This window comes from Centruroides sculpturatus, unplaced genomic scaffold (assembly GCF_000671375.1).
Source record: "Centruroides sculpturatus isolate CEXI.00-Female unplaced genomic scaffold, Cexi_2.0 scaffold534, whole genome shotgun sequence".
Classification (NCBI taxonomy): Eukaryota; Metazoa; Arthropoda; class Arachnida; order Scorpiones; family Buthidae; genus Centruroides; species Centruroides sculpturatus.
Genome location: NW_019384895.1, coordinates 388,200 through 396,243, shown reverse-complemented (window position 1 = coordinate 396,243; position 8,044 = coordinate 388,200). Strand labels below are relative to the sequence as shown.

General features: G+C 30.9%; 1 protein-coding gene across 4 annotated transcripts in view; it reads left to right on the top strand.

The window, feature by feature from the left end:
- The first annotated feature begins 2,560 nt into the window (after window positions 1-2,560).
- LOC111631371 (high mobility group protein 20A-like) overlaps window positions 2,561-8,044 on the top strand; it is a 26,724-nt gene continuing 21,240 nt past the window's right edge. For 3 of the 4 annotated variants that reach the window (XM_023375600.1, XM_023375599.1, XM_023375598.1), the window contains exon 1: window positions 2,561-2,739. The gene's annotated coding sequence lies outside the window, so the exon portion shown is untranslated. The remainder of the gene's footprint in view (window positions 2,740-8,044) is intronic. The other variant, XM_023375601.1, reaches the window with a different exon arrangement.

Here is an 8,044-nt window from a genome sequence, read left to right as displayed (position 1 = left end):
CAAGGAAGAAAAAAGTCTACTATCAGTTTTCCTTAAAGTAAACGTGACGAAAGGCACAAAAGAAATTAAAAATTTTAATATTCTAAAATCTGTGGAAAAATTTGAAACGACACGCATGATTACCGTACTCGAATAAAATAAAACATTGAATAACGGAGTTTGCACTTATAAGTTATGAAATTTTATACAGTGGATTTCCTAAATTCTCGAACCATGTTGCATGAGAAATCGGAAACAGTGTTGTTCGAGGGATACTACCCGTATTCCATGAAAACTTTATTATGTATATATATAATAAAGTTTTAAATATATTTTTTGCATATGGACACTAAGAGAATCTGTTTCCAAATCTATTCTGGGGTTTCACTAGGCCTACAATGGGGATGACCACGAGGGCCGACACATCCGAGATCCATGAAAAATTCCTGAGGTTTCTGACAGGAACTCGAATCCGTGACCTACAGAACAGCATATTGTACCAAGGACTTTAAACTACAAGGATAGCCAGATCCCGTATATTTGTTAGCGTGACCTTGGCTCTATGTGACGTCACAGCAAGCCCTCTACTTCAACATGACAGATCTTTCAAATAACAAAATACGATAAAATATTAAATCATTTCTTAATTAATTATTAAATTACTACTAAATGTAAACTACTGTAGAATTTTCGGATTTAATAAGTGTACTGTACGTCAATAAATTTACAAGTCTTTTGTCTAATATTTATTTAACAAATTAATGAGCTATATTTTTTATTATGTGATTATCTTACTTAACTTTTTAATTTTTTTTCGACAATCACCATTTTCAGAAGGCATTCTTTTCAATATTTTATAGTTTTCTTGTTTAAGATTTCTATAATTAATTCTTATTATAGTTCTTAATTTACAAAAATCTTTTATTAAAGTAAAAGGTAAAACTGTTTCCACTGACTAATTCTGTACAACTCCGGGGCCTTTTTTATACGATTCATCGTGATATATTTCGAAATATTTATTCCATTCTATAATTTTTGCTAGCCATTCATCAGTAGGTTTAATAAGCCCTCCATAAGATAAATGTTGCACCCATGACGGAATGCTATAGTTGTAATGATTTTTAATTTTGTTAGTGGAATTAATTAAGTTTGGGTATTTTTCTTTATATTTATAGGCAAAATATCCTGCTATATACTCGAGAGCATCGTAGGAAGTTTCTTCAGAGATTGTGTTAAAGTCTAGATTGCATGTAGAGTTTCCTGAAGATTTATTTGAAGAAAAAGTAGTTTTACATTCAGTATATTGGTCTGTATTTTCACTTGATACTTCTACATGTGCTTTCTCTAAAACTTTGGGTATAATATATTCCTCTTGTCTTCGATCTGTAGTATTTACTTTTGACTCTAAAATACCAGGATTCTTACCTAAAATAATCAATCTAATCCTATATATAGCATTTAATGGGCTTGGATGTTCATTAGGACCCCGGCTTCTAATTTTAAAAAAAAAAGTTTTCCAGACAATCTTGATTTAAATTGTGAGTGCAGATGTATTTTATATCAAAAGTCGATTTCATATCTTGAAAAAGATCAATTAGCGATTTCATTGAGATTATCATTCCTTTCTGGAAAATTTGGAGGGCATTTTTTCCACTTGCTCTCATTGTTGAGATTATTTTTATCATTTTATTTAAATGTTCTTCTTGTAATTCCAAGTCTACACCATATCCATTTTTGCTTGGAACAGAACCTTTTGGTGCATAGCTATTAAAAATGTCGAACCACATATTTATATCTCTAATATACGTTTCATTGATAATAATAATTGATTCATAATAAACGTTTCATTGATATTCACATTCAATTCTTTCCATAAACTTATGTTACTGCAACTACAGTCACTGACGCAAGCTACTACATTATACGATAGTAAATAAAGTTCTGCTATTAATTTTAAAAGTATTTCTCTTGTCATTTTTTGATCAAACCCGATGTAAACAGGTTGCTTCCAATTTGAAAAAAGAAGGTTATTATTGCAACCATACACAGCACACCTAGTACTCAGCATTTTGTTCTTCACCTAACATAAAAATATAGCTTTAAATATTTAATGACTTATATTTAAATCATCTTACCTTATAAAAAACTTAGTCAAATAAAACAATTACAGAAATATTAAAATAAATCACTTCGTTAATCACAAAATTGGACGAATATTAAAAGCGAAAACTAAACACGTGCACACCCTGCTCTATATAAACAGAGAGGTCAGGACTCGTGCTGACGTCACTAACTTGCCATTCCTGGCTAACATTGTAGAATAGGGATCTGGCTATCCTTGTAGTATATTGTCCTTGGTAGTATACAGTCCTTGATATTGTACTAGTATTTTTCCCGCCTCGACCATCGATTATATTAATTTTACATAATCGAACATAAACATTTATTATATTCGTTATTTTAATACCTATTATTTAAAATGAATAAATAAATTTAAAAAATTATTAAAAATTATAAATTTTTGAAAAATGGAATTATAGGCAAAAAATTCAGGAAATGATTAAATTTCATTAGATCGTTGCGCCATCTAGTAACCGCTTTCGAAGTGGTAGAGACAAACAAGGTGCTAGTAATGTCACTTAGGCTATTTGATAAAAGTTAGATATATTCATCCAATTAAGTTGTCAATTTAATTCGTAAAAAACAAATGCTGATTAGCTAAACTGACGTCGTTTATTTAACAGAACGGTATTTTTATAGGTAAGTTTATAAACAATTTTCATAAGATAAATCTAATGGTATTTGTTGCATAATAAGTTATGAGCTTTTGAATGTCATTTGCTATGTTTTTATTGATTTAAGGAATAAGCTTGAGTCTCATTTATAACTAATTATAATATCTGGTCAATTAATTTTCAGCACCATTTACCTATTGAAAAATTTTTCATTTTATACAAGTAAATTACTATTACATTGCCAACTACATTGTACTGGAAAGAATGTCTGATGTGTGGAAGTAATTGTGACATGTGTCAATTCATTTATCAATTAATAATGAAAAAAATGTGATTACCAGAATTATTAGTCATCGTGCCAGTTTGGTTCAAAACCAAACAGTTGGTAACTGTGGCTAGTTGCAGATAGGTTAGTTTAGTTATATTGATCACTGAGAATAGGAGGGTACCTTTTGGAGACATTAAGGGAGCAGAAGAGAGTGTGTGTAATACTCAAGCATTTTTAATTTAAGGATCCTGTCTAGCCAATGAATGTAGTTGTTATTTATGTGCCAGTTGCACCAGTATTAAATTAAAACCAACCATGCAGTTCTTCATAGGCTTACTGCAATGTGGACAGGAAGTTAATTAAAAAACCCCCGATTTCCTGTATTATGTGAATATAAAATCATTCTAATTCCTTTTTTATTACAGTGGTATGATTGTGCTGTGCACCTGCTAGTATACTGAATAAACCAAACCAATAGACATTGAAGTGTTTCTTACCGACCAATGGTAGTGATGGGAAAAAAATAAAACAATTGGTCTTTCTCTCCATATACAAATTGAATCTCTGATTACTAAAATTTATAGTGGTAACACGACTTCATTGAGGACAATTTGTAATTTTTTTTCAATATTTTCACAACTTTAAACCATAAATAAATAATAAAATAAATATTTATATATTTATTAATTAATTGATAGATATACTAAGCAAGACTGTTGTTATAAAAAGTTAAAACTATAAAAGTAATTTTTAAATTGAATTTTTATAAGATATTTAAAAAAATACTTGACATCAATTAGTTAATGATTAGACAATTAGGCAATTAGTCAATTAATAATCATTTATTATTAATTGACTAACTTGATAGTCTTTCCATCTGTAATAAAAAAGATTATTGTGTATGAGATTTTTATCTTGTTCAATGTTCTAATAAACTCAATATAAAAACATCAAACTTTTATATTAAATAAACATTTTTAGAATTCTTATTCTAAGACATAGAGTTTGTCATAAGATTCTGCATAAAATATTAGAATAACTTAAATATTAAAAAACTGAATTTTATTTATTTCTGATTAATAATTTGGAATTTTACTAACTTAATATTTAAAAATATGACAATCAGAATATTTGTCATATTTTTATGTGAGTAAAATAGAATCTTATAATGAATATTTATTTTCTAAGTTAAAATTAAAAGACTAGAAGCATTTACCTCTGTATAAGAATGTGATTCTTGTAAATTGTTTGTCATTTTATCTTGTTATAGAATAGGATCAAAAGGATACGAGTCTGATTTTTCAGTATATACTAAACATGGCTGTAGTATGAACTTAAGAGAACAGTAATAACAGTATTTAAGACTTACAAAATTAGAGTAACAGTTACGTTCTTGAAAAAATTTATAAGTTTTAAATTAAATTTTTGAAATAATAAATATAATCTAATTAAAATTTTAATGAGTTTATGGTATATCTTTGATAGAAAGTTCACTAGAATTTTTAAATTACGAAAATAATTGTAAAAAGAAGTGTTTTAAAGTAGCATGGATTTTAATTTCTGTTGTTTAAAGTAAGAAAATTAGAGATAGGACTGATACTAGAGATTGGTGGCGTGCCGTGACATTTGATGATAGGGAAGCTGTGTTTCTGTAAGAATCTGACTTACAGGGGCAATCAGTTAATTGCATGTCAGGGTCCATTCATATTTGTTTGTTCGATAAGCCAGTTAAAACCATACACTTCTTTAAATGTATTTTTTAATAGATTAACTGACGTACTTAATAAATAAACAAGTTCAATATAATTAACTCTAATAATAGAGTCAATAGATTCCCTATGCTCTCTAAATGCCAATTCTTGCTTTGAGAAAAAACATATAACATCTATTAATTTAGATATAATATTTCTATAAGCTGTAATTATCTTGTTATAATTTTCAATATTTTATATTGCTTACTAATGTTAAATTCTATTCTGCTTTGATTTCCAAATTGCTTTAATTTTACGAAAGAATCAATGTGACGTTATGATTTTCCTGTCTTTTGCCAGCTTTAATCAAATTATTTAAATCGTCAAAGCCATTCTTATTACACTCACTCATTTTATTTGAAAATAATAGGCAAGGCCAAAAAAGCAATTTTTGCATTTCTATGCATCCACAAAGCCATTTTGTCTTGATAAATTTTATCATGAAATGTTGAACAAATTTTTTTGTTGACATATTTATATTTAATTTAGGCATTGGTCTTTCTTTTTTAATAATGTTTTCAATAAACACTCAGACTCCTTAAATATACTGACTCAATCACCTTATGTATCTGAGAATTAATATTTATTATCTTACTGACGTTTTCTACCTGCTCCACAGATCATCTTGAGGTATTTTTGAAATTTTTTGAAGTATTTGGAATGTTCTTTTGTATCAGTTACAGTTTGAATGTTATGCAAAACAAAACATTTCAAATACTTCAAAAATACCTCAAGATGATCTGTGGAGCAGGTAGAAAACATTAGTAAGATAATAAATATTAATTCTCAGATACATAAGGTGATTGAGTCAGTATAATAATGTTTTCTTTTTCATTATATGGTCTTGAGCCAAAACTTTTTTAAAATAAATTTTCAATATCATAATTACATTCTAAATCATTAGCCATGATATAAGGGTTAAAATTAAAAATAAAATTATTAAAACTTACTTGGCAAATTAAAATGTGTGATGGATATACAATTATACATACCTGGTACAGAATATTCAATTGTATGAATATACTTTTAAAGAAAATTATAATTAAATATAGTTTTGTAAAGAAACGTACATAAAAATAACATAAAATATTCTTTACTTTTTAAATATTAAAACAATCCACTTAGTTAAAATAGCTCCCTACCAGTGGCTAATGAATGGAATCGGAGACTTCCTGGTAGGTGTGTGGTGCATGCATTCACGCGGGCTGCCAAATCCCGAGGGTGCCGAAATCGGTTAATGTCAAACGTCTCTTTTGTCGCATCCCTAGTATATCTCAAAGGATGCGACAAGTTGTTGTAAATTTTAAACGTTTCTCGCCATAGCTATAAACATTTACATATGTTAAACTTAATAGTCATTTGTTTTCTAACTAATTCGTTTTAGGACCGGATGTCCACAGAAATTTCCAACTTTTCGGTCACTCTCGTCGAACTGGAAAAATTTCTGTCTTTATTACATTAATATTACGAAGAAATCAGGCCCCACTGTACTCGGCTAGTGATTGGTTCGGTTAAGCTTTTGTTTAAGTAAAATTTCGGCTCTTTTGTCGGGGTTTTATTTAGGTCCTAATTCTCTCATCTTTTGATTATTTAACTACTACTTAAGTAGAAATAAGTCGAAACCGGTTACTTTGTACTCGAATATTTGTAGTCTTGGGAAAGAAATTTTTATGACAACGGATATGTAAATCGTAAATTTAAGGAAAAAAATTCTAGAGCTCTTTTTGTACCTTGTGCGTATCATTCATTAAATTTGGTTGTAAATGACGCTGCCAAAGAAACAGTTCCATTTTTTAACATCGTACAAGAATGTACACGCTTTTTTCTACATCCCCTCATAGATGGAACATGTGAAATCGTAATATCACCGTTTAACATTGAAATCCGTAATACAAGATGAGAGAGCGAAATAAAAATATAAAATATTTTAACGAATTTTTTTTAACTTTTGTCAACTATACAGAACTATCATAAAAACATACCAGTAAATTCCTATCGCTTGTGTTAAGTTATAAATCTACTCGCGATTCATATAATGAAGCGAGGGCGGCCAACAGCCCAGAACCGGTCCTGGATAGAATCATTGGAAGCGTTATACCAGTGTTTCTCAACCTCTAACGAATCGTCGCACCCTTAACGTAGTATCGCCCCCTTCAATAAAACCGTTACCTATTATCGCCCCCTTCACTTCAAAATTCCGATGCCGAGGACCAAGACTAATGCCAAATTCTTACTGCATTGAATAGACTAGTGACTAGTATAATATTATTTGTTTAATTATTGTTACGATATAACGAATAAAATATCTTATTATTCTTAATATAATGTTTTACTATATCGCCCAGAAAATTGTTTTTCGCCCCCCAAGATATAAATTGTTACTAATCGCCTCCTCTACATGGAAAAACGCCCACATGGGGGTGATATCGCCCCGTTGAAAAACACTGCGTTATACGATATTTTGGTGCGTATCTTCCACCAGCTAAACTGCGCAAGGTTGGTGCTCTGTAAAGCGCATGCGTGAATGCGTATAATATCTGGCTGTTTTACACCGTTCAAATATTTTTTCCGTGGAAGCTGTCCCATATTCGACAGTACAGCGCTTCTATTCCGCCACTGATATTCGAATACAGTAGTCTATACCAGGGATCGGAATTAGCGGCTCGCGAGCCGCATGCGGCTCTTCGGAAATAAACTCCAATTTCATCTCACCTCATTTCACCGCAGCCTTATAACTTATGAGTTTGAGATAGAGCCGCCGAACAAACTTCGACTTGTTCTCCGTCCGCACATGACCACACTCGCGTTGATCAATATGAATCGCATAAGAGTGGTAGCATTTGAAGCATATCTATATATATATAACCCATTGAACGCGTGTCCGTCCGTCCGTGTAACATTATGCCGAAAACGGCCACTAGAGGCGCCTCTGTCGTGTGTCGTATTTTGCACATTTAAATTAATATGCGGCTCTCTGGTACTAACACTCTGCTACCGGATTGGTCTCTGCATTCAGCTGTACTACTGACTTTATATTATTCGAGATGCAAGTCAGCATTGGGTTCCATACCTACCCCAACCTTCACTTCCAACCTATGCTATCCCTTACCCCCAACCTATCCCATCCTTTCTTCTATACCCATTCTATTCTCCCTCCCACCCCACCTTCATTCAGTCACCTTCCTTCAGGCTAAGTCGAAAGTCAGCCTTCTTCCTTTATGATTAGTTAGTTAGTTAGGCTCTCTGGTACTTTTGTTATCCTGTTTTCATGACAATTTGGCTCTTCTCACTTGACAAACTGCCGACCCCTG